Below are 14,756 nucleotides of genomic sequence, written 5' to 3' on the forward strand. Positions count from 1 at the left end.
ATCTTATCTTTTTCAAAAATTTAATTTTAAAATATCTTTTCTAACTTCTTATCTTCTTATCTTTCAAAATTGATTTTCAAAATTTGTTTCAACTAACTAACTAACTTTTTGTTTGTTTCTTATCTTTTTCAAAACTACCTAACTAACTCTCTCCCTCTAATTTTCGAAAATCTCTTCCCTCTTTTTCAAAAATTCTTTTTAATTAACTAATTGTTTCAATTTTTAATTTTAAATTTGATTTCATTCCTAATTTTCGAAAATCACTAACCCTTTTTCAAAATTTTATTTTCGAAAATCCTTCTCTCTCATCTCCTTCTATTTATTTATTCATCTACTAACACTTCTCTTCCATCCAAAAATTCGAACACTACCTCCCTCTGTGTTCGAGTTTTTCCTCTTCTCTTCTTTACATTATATTCTTTTCTTTTTCTACTCACACAGGGGAACCTCTATACTGTGGGCAAAAAAGATCCCTATTATTATTATTTTTCTGTTCCCTCTTTTTTATATGAGCAGGAGCAAGGACAAGAATATTCTTGTTGAAGCAGATTCTGAACCTGAAAGGACTCTAAAAAGGAAACTAAGAGAAGCTAAATTACAACAATCCAGCAAGCACCTTTCAGAAATTTTCGAACAGGAAGAGGAGATGGGAGTCGAAAATAATAATAATGCAAGGAGAATGCTTGGTGACTTTACTGCACCTAATTCCAATTTACATGGAAGAAGTATCTCCATCCCTACCATTGGAGCAAACAATTTTGAGCTTAAACCTCAACTACTTTCTCTGATGCAGCAAAACTGCAAGTTTCATGGACTTCCATCTAATGATCCTTTTCAATTCTTAACTGAATTCTTGCAGATATGTGATACTGTTAAGACTAATGGAGTAGATCCTGAAGTCTACAGGCTCATGCTTTTCCCATTTACTGTGAGAGACAGAGCTAGACTATGGTTGGATTCTCAACCTAAAGATAGCCTGAACTCTTGGGATAAGCTGGTCACGGCTTTCTTAGCCAAGTTCTTTCCTCCTCAAAAGCTTAGTAAGCTTAGAGTGGATGTTCAAACCTTCAGACAGAAGGAAGGTGAATCCCTCTATGAAGCTTGGGAGAGATATAAGCAACTGACCAAAAAGTGTCCTTCTGACATGCTTTCAGAACGGACCATCCTGGATATATTCTATGATGGTCTGTCTGAACTAGCTAAAATGTCATTGGATACTTCTGCAGGTGGATCCATTCACCTAAAAAAAATGCCTGTAGAAGCTCAGGAACTCATTGACATGGTTGCTAATAACCAGTTCATGTACACTTCTGAAAGGAATCCTGTGAGTAATGGGACGCCTCAGAAGAAGGGAGTTCTTGAAATTGATACTCTGAATGCCATATTGGCTCAGAACAAAATATTGACTCAGCAAGTCAATATGATTTCTCAGAGTCTGAATGGAATGCAAGCTGCATCCAACAGTGCTCAAGAGGCGCCTTCTAAAAAAGAGGCCTATGATCCTGAGAACCCTACAATAGTAGAGGTAAATTACTTAGGTGAACCTTATGGAAACACCTATAACTCATCATGGAGAAATCATCCAAATTTCTCATGGAAGGATCAACAAAAACCTCAACAAGGCTTTAATAATGGTGGAAGAAACAGGTTTAGCAATAGCAAGCCTTTTCCATCATCCACTCAGCAACAGACAGAGAATTCTGAACAAAATACCTCTAATTTAGCAAACTTAGTCTCTGATCTATCTAAGGCCACTGTGAGTTTCATGAATGAAACAAGGTCCTCCATTAGAAATTTGGAAGCACAAGTGGGCCAGCTGAGTAAAAGGATCACTGAAATCCCTCCAAGTACTCTCCCAAGCAATACAGAAGAGAATCCAAAAGGAGAGTGCAAGGCCATTGAATTAATTACCATGGCCGAATCTGTAAGAGAAGGGGAGGACGTGAATCCCAAGGAGGAAGACCTCCTGGGACGTCCAGTGATCAACAAGGAGTTTCCCTCTGAGGAACCAAAGGAATCTGAGACTCATCTAGAGACCATAGAGATTCCATTGAACCTCCTTATGCCATTCATGAGCTCTGATGAGTATTCCTCTTCTGAAGAGAATGAGGATGTTACTGAAGAGTAAGTTGCCAAGTTCCTTGGTGCAATCATGAAGCTGAATGCCAATTTATTTGGTAATGAGACTTGGGGAGATGAACTTCCCTTGTTTACCAATGAACTAAATACATTGGATCAACTGAAATTGCCTCAGAAGAAACAGGATCCTGGAAAGTTCCTAATACCTTGTACCATAGACACCATGACCTTTGAGAAGGCTCTATGTGACCTTGGGTCAGGAATAAACCTCATGCCCCTCTCTGTAATGGAGAAACTGGGAATCTTTGAGGTGCAAGCTGCTAGAATCTCATTAGAGATGGCAGACAATTCAAGAAAGCAGGCTTATGGACAAGTAGAGGACATATTAGTAAAGGTTGAAGGCCTTTACATCCCTGTTGATTTCATAATCCTAGATACTGGGAAGGATGAGGATGAATCCATCATCCTTGGAAGACCCTTCCTAGCTACAGCAAGAGCTGTGATTGATGTTGACAGAGGTGAACTAGTCCTTCAATTGAATGAGGACTCCCTTGTGTTCAAAACTCAAGGATCTCTCTCTGCAACCATGGAGAGGAAGCATGAAAAGCTTCTCTTATTACAGAGTCAACCAAAGCCCCCACAGTCAAACTCTAAGTTTGGTGTTGGGAGGCCACAACCAAACTCTAAGTTTGGTGTTGAACTCCCATATCCAAACACTAAGTTTAGTGTTGGGGAGTCTCAACAATGCTCTGAACATCTGTGAGGCTCCATGAGAGCCCACTATCAAGCTATTGACATTAAAGAAGCGCTTGTTGGGAGGCAACCCAATTTTTATTTATCTAATTTTATTTTTATTTTATTGTTTTTTCATGTCTTCTTAGGTTCATGATCATGTGGAGTCACAAAATAAATATAAAAATTGAAAATGGAATCAAAAACAGCAGAAGAAAAATCACACCCTGGAGGAGGATCTTACTGGCGTTTAAACGCTAGTAAGGAGCATCTGTCTGGCGTTCAACGCCAGAACAGAGCATGGATCTGGCATTGAACGCCAGAAACAAGCAGCATCCTGGCGTTCAGATGCAAGAAATGCACAGTGAGGAAGAGCTGGCGCTGAACGCCAGAAACAAGCATCTGGGCGTTGAACGCCCAGAACAAGCATCAGTTCGGCGTTTAAACGCCAGAATTGCATGCAAAGGCATTTTACATGCCTAATGGGTGCAGGGATGCAAATCCTTGACACCTCAGGATCTGTGGACCCCGCAGGATCATCTCAGCATCTGTGGACCCCACAGGATCCCCACCTACCACCATTCATTCTCTTCCCTCTTCTCATTCATCCTCTCTTCCCAATAAACACTCTTCCCCAAAAAAAACCCTTCACCAATCACCTCAATCTCTCTTCCCTATCACCACTTCACCACTCACATCCATCCACTCTTCCCCATAAACCTACCTCATAAACTCTACCTACCTTCAAAATTCAAAATCAATTTCCCACCCAAAACCCACCCTTATGGCCGAACCTTACCCCCCTCCCTTCCCTATATAAAGCCCTCCATTCTTCCTCATTTTCACACAACACACCCCTCTTTTCCCCTTCTTGGCCGAATACACCTCTCCCTTCTCTCTTCCATATTTTCTTCTTCTTCTTCTTCTATTCTTTCTTCTCTTGCTCGAGGGCGAGCAATATTCTAAGTTTGGTGTGGTAAAAGCATAAGCTTTTTGTTTTTCCATTATCATCGATGGCACCCAAGACCGGAGAATCCTCTAGAAAAGGGAAAGGGAAGACAAAAGCTTCCACCTCCGAGTCATGGGAGATGGAAAGGTTCATCTCCAAAGCCCATCAAGACCACTTCTATGATGTTGTGGCTAAGAAGAAGGTGATCCCCGAGGTCCCTTTCAAGCTCAAGAGAAATGAGTATCTGGAGATCCGACATGAAATCCAAAGAAGAGGTTGGGAAGTTCTAACAAACCCCATCCAACAAGTCGGCATCCTAATGGTTCAAGAGTTCTATGCCAATGCATGGATCACTAAGAACCATGATCAAAGTAAGAACCCGAATCCAAAGAATTATATTACAATGGTTCGCGGGAAATACTTAGATTTTAGTCCGGAAAATGTGAGGGTGGCGTTCAACTTGCCTATGATGCAAGGAGATGCACGCCCCTACACTAGAAGGGTCAACTTTAATCAAAGGTTGGACCAAGTCCTCATGGACATATGTGTGGAAGGAGCTCAATGGAAGATTGACTCCAAAGGCAAGCGGGTTCAATTAAGAAGACTGGACCTCAAGCCTGTGGCTAGAGGATGGTTGGAGTTCATCCAACGCTCTATCATTCCCACTAGCAACCGATCTGAAGTTACTGTGGATCGGGCCATCATGATTCATAGCATCATGATTGGTGAGGAAGTAGAAGTTCATGAAGTCATCTCCCTTGAACTCTACAAAATAGCCGAAAAGCCCTCTCCTTGGGCAAGGCTAGCTTTTCCTCATCTTATTTACCATTTATGTTACTCAGTTGAAGCTTTCATAGAAAGAGACATTCCCATTGAGGAAGAGAAGCCCATCACTAAGAAAAGGATGGAGCAAGCAAGAGAGCCCATTCATGGATCTCAAGAGACGCATGAAGCTCATCACCATGAGATCCCGGAGATGCCTCAAATGCATTTTCCTCCACAAAACTATTTTGAGCAAATCAACACCACCCTAGGAGAATTAAGTTCCAACATGGGACAACTAAGGGCGGAACATCAAGAGCACTCCATCATCCTTCATGAAATAAGAGAAGATCAAAAAGCAATGAGGGAGGAGCAACAAAGACAAGGAAGAGACATAGAAGAGCTCAAGGACATCATTGGTTCCTCAAGAAGGAAACGCCACCATCACTAAGGTGGACTCATTCCTTGTTCTTACATTCTCTTTTTTTCGTTTTCTCTATGTTAAGTGCTTATCTATGTTTGTGTCTTATTACATGATCATTAGTAGTTAGTAACTATGTCTTAAAGTTATGAATGTCCTATGAATCCATCACCTCTCTTAAATGAAAAATGTTTTAATTCAAAAGAACAAGAAGTACATGAGTTTCGAATTTATCCTTGAACTTAGTTTAATTATATTGATGTGATGACAATACTTTTTGTTTTCTGAATGAATGCTTGAACAGTGCATATGTCTTTTGAAGTTGTTGTTTAAGAATGTTAAATATGTTGGCTCTTGAAAGAATGATGACAAGGAGACATGTTATTTGATAATCTGAAAAATCATAAAAATGATTCTTGAAGCAAGAAAAAGCAGCAAAGAACAAAGCTTGCAAAAAAAAAATGGCGAAAAAAATAGAGAAAGAAAAAGAAAAAGCAAGCAGAAAAAGCCAAAGCTCTTAAAACCAAAAGGCAAGAGCAAAAAGCCAATAGCCCTTAAACCAAAAGGCAAGGGTAATAAAAAGGATCCCAAGGCTTTGAGCATCAGTGGATAGGAGGGCCTAAAGGAATAAAATCCTGGCCTAAGCGGCTAAAACAAGCTGTCCCTAACCATGTGCTTATGGCGTGAAGGTGTCAAGTGAAAACTTGAGACTGAGCGGTTAAATTCAAGGTCCAAAGCAAAAAAAAAAGAGTGTGCTTAAGAACCCTGGACACCTCTAAATGGGGACTTTAGCAAAGCTGAGTCACAATCTGAAAAGGTTCACCCAATTATGTGTCTGTGGTATTTATGTATCCGGTGGTAATACTAGAAAACAAAGTGCTTAGGGCCACGGCCAAGACTCATAAAATAGCTGTGTTCAAGAATCATCATACTGAACTAGGAGAATCAATAACACTATCTGAACTCTGAGTTCCTATAGATGCCAATCATTCTAAACTTCAATGGATAAAGTGAGATGCCAAAACTATTCAAGAGGCAAAAAGCTACAAGTTCCGCTCATCTGATTGGAGCTATGTTTCATTGATAGTTTGGAATTTATAGTATATTCTCTTCTTTTTATCCTATTTGATTTTCAGTTTCTTGGGGACAAGCAACAATTTAAGTTTGGTGTTGTGATGAGCGGATAATTTATACGCTTTTTGGCATTGTTTTTAGTATGTTTTTAGTAGAATCTAGTTACTTTTAGGGATGTTTTTATTAGTTTTTATGTTAAATTCACATTTCTGGACTTTACTATGAGTTTGTGTGTTTTTCTGTGATTTCAGGTATTTTCTGGCTGAAATTGAGGGACTTGAGCAAAAATCAGATTCAGAGGTTGAAGAAGGACTGCTGATGCTGTTGGATTCTGACCTCCCTGCACTCAAAGTGGATTTTCTGAAGCTACAGAATTCAAAATGACACGCTTCCAATTGCGTTGGAAAGTAGACATCTAGGGCTTTTCAGAAATATATAATAATCCATACTTTGGCCGAGTTTAGATGACGCAAAAGGGCGTTGAACGCCAGTTCTACGCTGCAGTCTGGAGTTAAACGCCAGAAACACGTCACAAGCTAGAGTTGAACGCCAGAAATACGTTACAAACTGGCGTTCAACTCCAAGAATGACCTCTGCATGTGTAACATTCAATCTCAGCCCAAGCACACACCAAGTGGGCCCCGGAAGTGGATTTATGCATCAATTACTTACTTTTGTAAACCCTAGTAACTAGTTTAGTATAAATAGGACTTTTTACTAGTGTATTTGACATCCTGGATTGTATTTTTGATCCTGTGATCACGTTTGGGGGCTGGCCATTCGGCCATGCCTGAACCTTTCACTTATGTATTTTCAACGGTAGAGTTTCTACACTCCATAGATTAAGGTGTGGAGCTCTGCTGTTCCTCAAAGATTAATGCAAAGTACTACTGTTTTTCTATTCAATTCAACTTATTCCGCTTCTAAGATATTCATTCGCACTTCAATATGAATGTGATGAACATGACAATCATCATCATTCCCCCATGAACGCGTGCCTGACAACCACTTCCGTTCCACCTTAGATTGAATGAGTATCTCTTGGGTCTCTTAATCAGAATCTTCGTGGTATAAGCTAGATTGATGGCGGCATTCATGAGAGTCCGGGAAGTCTAAACCTTGTCTGTGGTATTCCGAGTAGGACTCTGGGATTGAATGACTGTGATGAACTTCAAACTCGCAAGTGCTGGGTGTAGTGACAGACGCAAAAGGAGGGTGAATCCTATTCCAGTATGATCGAGAACCTCAGATGATTAGCCGTGCTGTGACAGAGCATTTGGACCATTTTCACAAGAGGATGGGATGCAGCCATTGACAACGGTGATGCCTCCAAATGATTAGCCATGCAGTGACAGCGCATCGGACCATTTTCACATAGAGGATGAAAAGTAGCCATTGACAACGGTGATGTCCTTACATAAAGCCAGCCATGGAAAGGAGTAAGACTGATTGGATGAAGACAGCGGAAAAGCAGAGATTCAGAGGAACGAGAGCATCTCTACATGCTTATCTGAAATTCTCACCAATGATATACATAAGTATCTTTATCTTTATTTTCTGTTTATTTATTATATATATTCGAAAACTCCATAACCATTTGATATCCGCCTGACTGATATAAGGTGACCATAGCTTGCTTCAGGCCGACAATCTCCGTGGGATCGACCCTTACTCACGTAAGGTTTTATTACTTGGACGACCCAGTGCACTTGCTGGTTAGTTGTGCGAAGTTGTGAAGTTATGTTTGGACCATGGTTCTGTGCATCCGTTTTTGGTGCCATTGCCAGGGAAAGAACGAACAAATAATTTTACAACCTAATCTGAGTAGCAATTTCGCATACCAATACTTTAAATTCCCATTACTGATTAAAATACTCACTCGTGTTGTACTCAACAATGTCTCCACTGTTTGGGCATTCAGTCACATTTAAGGCACCTGCTACTTCTATCTCATCTTTCACAAGTTTGAAAATATTTCTTGTATAAAGTTCAGCAGCTTGTTTCTCAAAACTTTCCAAGCACGTAGTCAAAATAGGAAACTTATAAAAGGTTTCAAAGTCAGCAGTAAGATGGTTGTTTCGGTAATGCCTTAGTACTTCACTAAATTTATGCATGAATTCAAGGAGACTGGTTTTACTGTCAACATAGTTCTTCAATAATGAATGAATTCCCTCACACTGTGATGTAGTTCTTATGCGGCCAAAGAAGTGCTCCCTCAAATATGCGGTAGCCCACTTCATTCTGTCATTATAAATGCCCTGGACCCATTCATTCTCGGCAAGTCCGTATTTGGATATGATCTCATTCCATCTCCGTTCAAATATTTGTACGGTAAACTGTCCATACAATAATACACTAAAATCGTCCCAAAAATGCTTGTTTTTATATTCTGTACCGCATTATGATGGAGATGCCATGCACAAAGGCGGTGTGGTATACCAGGAAATACTTCTAACATAGCCTCTCTCATAGCACGGTCTCCGTCTGTCACAACGCCTCCGGGTAGTTTTTCTGACATGATTTCCGAAAATTCCTTCAGTGTCCACTTGAAAGTTTCGGACCTTTCATCTGAGAGCAGAGCGCATCCAAAGATAGTTGTCTAGCCATGGTGGTTGGTCCCTGAAAATATGACTAAGGGCTTGTTGTATACATTTTTCTTATAAGTGGTGTCAAAAGCCAGTACATCGTCAAAACATTCGTAATCAACAACGCTTTCTCCATCAGCCCACACCAAATTATCCAACCTACCACCTTTAAGGTGAACTTTCCTAGAAATAACAGGTCACTGTCTGCCTTAGAAAACAGATAGGCCAACGCAGCAAATGCATCACCGTCTTTCACTTTGCCACGCCTAGTCTTACTAATGTGGTTATGTAAGTCTCTGCTGGTAAAACCCACTTTATCATATCCACCTTTTTGGGAAACCATGTAACCCATTATGTGGCAAGTTTTAACACCACATGCTCGCAAGTTGTCTGCTTGTGTTTTATCAGCCTCATCAAGCCCACGATTTGCAGCAATAAGATGTATGTACTTAGGTGGACACAGTGGATGATTGTGTTCACTCTCAAAGACACTGACTTTCTACTTACCCATTCTATAGAGACAAATGAACCAAATCCTCGCCCTGCAGTTGACACGAGTAATTACCCTATGCTCCCTTTGCGATTGTCCCTTTTAAGGTGCTTCCAATGTCTTTCTCCTGCTTTATTGCAAACCAACTGTCTTGTATTAATGTTGCCATTAGCATCCATCATCTTCAAGTCTTTTCGGAACACAAATCCATAGCACTTGGCATATTTGGCATAAAATTCACAAACTTGAGATTCTGTATCAAACACCAGTCCCCATATGTCTTCAATGGTCAAATCAGTTATCAACGTTTCATCCCCATCAGCATTGATTATATCTGCCTTTGCTTCATCTACAGTTACATCCACCATATCATCACTTTCATTGGAATTGCACTCATACTCAACACTTAAATCCTCAGATTGATCACCATCCTTATCCGACTCTTTGCCATCATTCTCCATGACTGAACTTAAAATTTTAACATGTTAGGTAATAACTAGATGCTAGGAGAATGGAATAGGTATAATGAACTAAACTTTTTTTATTAAAATTATTGGTCAATCAAATTCTATGAAACCTAAGAGCTATTAGTGCATAAGAATGTTAAAACAGTTTTTAAAACTTAAAAAAATTATAATAAAGTTTTCCAGAGAGAGAAGACAAGAATTCAACCATTCTCACAATGGCACCACTAAAAGATATCCTTAAATATGTTGGCTGGTTTATAGCTTTAGCAGTTGTATTGTTTCTAGGAAATATAATAAAGTGACCAATTTTCTAGATCAGCAACATAATAGATATGTCACAAAATTTGATACCTTCTATCTACCAATATGCAACAATACAAAGGCTATGGGATCAAAGGCATACATATCACTACGACTTAGTGAGGAATATGAAAAAGAAATTCCTAAAGTGGGTCACAAGATTTACATCCTTAATCATCATAGGACCAACCTCAGAGAGAAGGTCCAAGCATGGTGGTAGAATATCTTTGGAAGCATGGATTGAGCCATCCTAAACCAATAGGAGCAGTTTTAACATGGCAGGAGCAATTTTACCATGGCAAGTTTTCATCTTCCACTCAATGAACAATTTATTAAATCAACCACAGAAAAACACAATATAACAATCAAAAGGTAGAGAAAAGCACCAAAACAATAATTTATCAAATTAACAAGTTAATAAGATCAATTAAAACTGAAAATCAAAATAACAAGAACAATTAACATTTTAAACTACAGCAAACTAACAACAAAATAAAAACTAGAAAACATACTAACCATGAAAACAACAATAGAAAAAACAATAACTGAATAATTAATATAAGAAAGAACAAGAAGAATGAAAAAAAATCACCCTAGGATGGAGTAGTTCTGAAATTCAAACAGTACAGGGAAAGGGAGGAGCTTTAAATTGCGACAGAGATGGCTGAATGGAGGCAGACAATGGCGGAACGGTGGCTGAAAGGCCGCAAAACAGAAGCTGAACAGAGGCTCAAACACGCGGCGTAGAGGACTGAACAGAGGGCTAAGCAGCTCGAACAAGGGTTGGCCAAAAAGGGCAGAACAAGGGTTGGCCAAAAAACAGACGCAGAAGCTTGGCCAAAAAGGAGGCGGATTCGCGGCAAACAAGGGCGACGTTGCGCCGAGGCTGTAGCAGTGGCGGTGGCTGGACGTTGAGGAATGGCGACGAGAGATGGCTGGTTCGGTGTTTCCTCCAAGCTACGTTCGGGTTCTCTTCTGTCTTCTCTGCATTCTTTAGTGTGTTCATTCAGAGGCTAGAGAGAGGAAAGTGAGGGAGTGAGGAGGAGCTCGATGAGAGGAAGGAGGAGAGTGGCTGAGTGAGACTGTGAGAGAGGAGAGGCGAAGAAGGTTGCAAGAATTTGAAAAGTGCCACGTTCAACTCTTAAGTAGCAAGTTTAAAAGAGCAATTTATAGAAATTTGGGCAGCAAGTAGCAGCAAAATATAAGCACATGAATCTAAAAATTGCAATTAACATGAGAAAAGCATGGATTGCATGTACAGAGGCAGCATCAAACTTAATTTCACAAGTACAGTTCAGTAGGACAGCAGGTAGAATCAGGTCACATGAAATAGAAACAGCACAGCAATGATCATACCAACATCATTTAGCAAACAAGCAGTATTAAGCCATGTTGGATAATCAAGAACGGAGCAATTATCAGACCTAGAATCCTCTAACCACAACCTAGCTACCTAACAGCATATATATCTATCTATCCTAACAAACAGAATTAATCAGCAATCTAACTAAATAAAAGAAAATAAAGAAACAAAGCAGGAAGCAGGGATGAGGCAAGGGACCTGGAATGTAGCAGAGATAGACTAGGAAATAGAAAGGGGAAGAAGAGCAGAAGTAGTGCCGCCCAGAGTTGGTGGTGGCCGGCTGAGCTCGCGGCGGCGCAGAGAGCGGCCCGAGTGGCGGAACGATGCAGGGCAGAGAAATTTAGCTTCTCTCTGTGGCAGTGACGAGAGCTGGGGGGCAGAAGCGTTTGAGGGAATATGAGAGGTAAAAAGAGAAGAGAGAAGGTAAGAATGGTGGTCAGCTTGCCGGATGGTGGGTCGCCGCACGGAGAGAGAGGAGCGGTGAGAGGGGTGAGAAGAGGGAAGAAAAATAGGTAGAGAGGGAGGTGATTAATTTAGGGTTCAGCAGCTTCGTTTAGTTTAACCTTTCTTTCTTTTTTCTTTTTTTTAAAGAGACAAAACGACGCAGTTTAGGGGTATTACTTTCAACCTAAAAACTTGCTAAAAATTCGGACGGTTCTGCCGTTTCACCAGTTAACCGCCGATTCGACCGGTTTTTTCACCAGTTTTTTGCCAAGCGGTTTCTGGCCTTACTCGGACCGGCTAGGTGACTGGATCCCAGTTATTCCGGTTGAACCAGCCAGTCCGGTGTGGTTTTCAGAACCATGGTTACTGGTTAGGGTTCCTCTAACTAACGGCACCATTTTGAGCAAATTTTAGAAAACCGGTCGGGTCCCAATTCGGTTCGATCGATCGGTTTGACGGTCCAATGACGGTTTCTGAATCTTTCGGTTTTGATATATGACCAATTCGTTTTTTATACCGGTTCACAGTTCGACCGACCGGTTCGAACCGATTTTCAAAATCTTGGTCCGAACCGCTTTTTCCCTCAGTTCACAATTTGACCGGTTCGACCAGTCAGTTCGAACCGTTTTTAGAACTTTGCGTTTTTCCCTTATTCCAAAAATCCGGCCAGGTGATGGTTCGGTTTGACCAACCAGTTCTTGGCCAGTTCGACAGTTCAACTGCGGTTCATGGTTCAACCAGTTCAACCGACCGGTCCGAACCGATTTTCAGAAGATAGATTATAACCATTCTCTCATGTTGTTTTTATTTTAAAATGCTTAATATATTTTAGTATTAAATTTTCAATTAAGCTTACAACACAGAAGTGGTTCAAGGAATCAAAATGTTAGAGTGAAAATTAAGCTTCATCTAAATTCAACTATAATCGAACGAAAGACAGAAACATTAATTTTCAACAAGAGTCCATAAAAAATATAGTGCATAATAATTTTTTAAGTAAAAGAGATGAAACTAACAAGTCTTAGTAGTTAATAAAAACTAAACACGACTACATGACAATTACGATTATTTAATTTTTGTTTGACTCCTTTTGTTTATACTTATTGTAATTTCTGGTAGCAGATTCAATGACATTACACAGCATCAAGTTGTGGGGCCTTAGAATCAAATCCAACACAAGTCGCATCCTTGTACCATCATTAACCTGAAAAATATAAATATTTTAGGTTACCAACAAAATCATACACATTAGCAATTGAAGTACTATTTTTTTTAGCAAAAGAAAATTACATTTATTGTATAACTATACGTCTTCCTGTAGTTTGTCATCCAAGTTGTCACCCACAATCATTACTGTGTTAAATAAGACGTGGTTAGCTTATGTAGATAAAAATTTGAAAGAGGAAAACACAAATACAGATATTCCTTACGAGCCAGGAGCTTGTTCTCCTATTTCTAGCATATCCACAAATGCAAAATCAAGTATCTTTGGCCTGAACGAAGTGTTGTATTTATAGAACGAGTCATACTTGAGCATATCTTCCAGATATTTTACCTATTTATATAGGAAAAAACTAAACAAAGGATGATATTTGAAACCTAAAATAAATGTCATAAAAGTGAAAATGGAGAAAGTTAATTTACCAGTTTTACTATACTCGATCTCTTTTGCTCTTTATCTGTAGCAATCAGTAGGGAGTCTAGCAGAATTGTTTGATGATTGCACAAATCAAAAACAACCATATACCAATGTGTGTTGTTCTCGTTGACAGGTAAAAAAAATCTAGTACCAACTTTCACGTATTAGAATATTACTAGATACAATTTTTTTAAAAAAAAATAAAAGGTATATATCAGTTCATAAAGATAAATGCCATTAAATAATAAAAAAATTAAAAATACAATAAATCATATACCTTTTTTAGACCTTCATCAACTTTTCCCATAAATTCTTTTTGATAATATTTCAACAGAACTTCAATTTTGGTATCACATTGCAGTATGAATTGCTGAATTTAATAGTTAGGGGGTAAGTCAGTGACACCAATTAAGTAATAAGATAAAATAAATAAAAACAGTAACAACCCTGAAAAAGACATTGCGTACCGAAAACATAGCTGGTAAATACCAGTGTGTTTAACATCCTATTTCTTTCTCCTGCATGGTTAGCATAGTAGCCACCAAATCCAACACCTATGTGGTAAATAATAAATATATTAGGAATTAAAGTATGCTAGAGATAGCAGTTTAATTATGCACTTACATCCCATGTACCCACTCCTTGGGAATTAATGACTTGAAATTGTCACGAGTTCTGCTAAGTTTTTTTGTTGTCGCCAATACCTCATCACTACATATACGAATCACATTAATATTGAACTATTTTTTAAATTTTTAGTAGATAGATAATGAGATATTTAACCTTCTTTTATTTGGTGCAAACATATAGGTTGCCATTTTAATATCTAAGTCATCCAAATCCATGTATGCAGGAGGCTTAAATAAAATCGGGATCCACTGCAAAAAAAAAAAAAAATTGGTAAGATCACTAAGTTATGTAATCGTAGAGGATTCATGTGAATGCTTGTGATATGAGAACTTACAGATGGCCATTCAATTCTCCGTTTATTGTGCTCGATTTTTTTCTGGTTTAGGGTAGGCATGCTAATAGAATATCCACTTGGTGTACTCTTTTTTATGCCTTTTGCTCCTCAGTTAGAGATTTGTGTGAGGTCCCTGGTGAAGTTTTTTTTTTTTTTTTGAAAAGTTGTCTTTAATGGAGGCAGCATTCACACCAACCATATTTTCAGACAAATGTGAATTTCAAACAATTCTTCTCTTGGCCGTAGATATCTTCTTATCGCGTACACTTGTCTGTTTTGATGCCTTTTTATTTGTACCAGAGTCAGACTGATGATGTTGTGGAGACTTTAGCAATTTAAGAATTTCATCTGTATCTCTTGGATTAGTAGATTGAAAAGGATATAAGAGAGTAGGAGGCTAAAAATTTGTGACAGTTGGACCTACAATAAATGATGGTGGGAATATTTTGTATAGTGATGGATGCATGGTTGTCGGATATTGGTTAGA

The 14,756-nt window shown here is 39.0% G+C and overlaps 1 non-coding gene across 1 annotated transcript; it reads right to left on the bottom strand.

Annotated features, from left to right (window-relative positions):
* Window positions 1-1,042: 1,042 nt before the first annotated feature.
* On the bottom strand, window positions 1,043-1,150 carry LOC112752749 (small nucleolar RNA R71). Its single transcript, XR_003177168.1, has one exon. It is a non-coding gene; the product is annotated as a small nucleolar RNA R71 (small nucleolar RNA).
* Between the last annotated feature and the right edge of the window lie 13,606 nt (window positions 1,151-14,756).

The sequence above is a fragment of the Arachis hypogaea genome, chromosome 15 (genome assembly GCF_003086295.3).
Source record: "Arachis hypogaea cultivar Tifrunner chromosome 15, arahy.Tifrunner.gnm2.J5K5, whole genome shotgun sequence".
Classification (NCBI taxonomy): domain Eukaryota; kingdom Viridiplantae; phylum Streptophyta; class Magnoliopsida; order Fabales; family Fabaceae; genus Arachis; species Arachis hypogaea.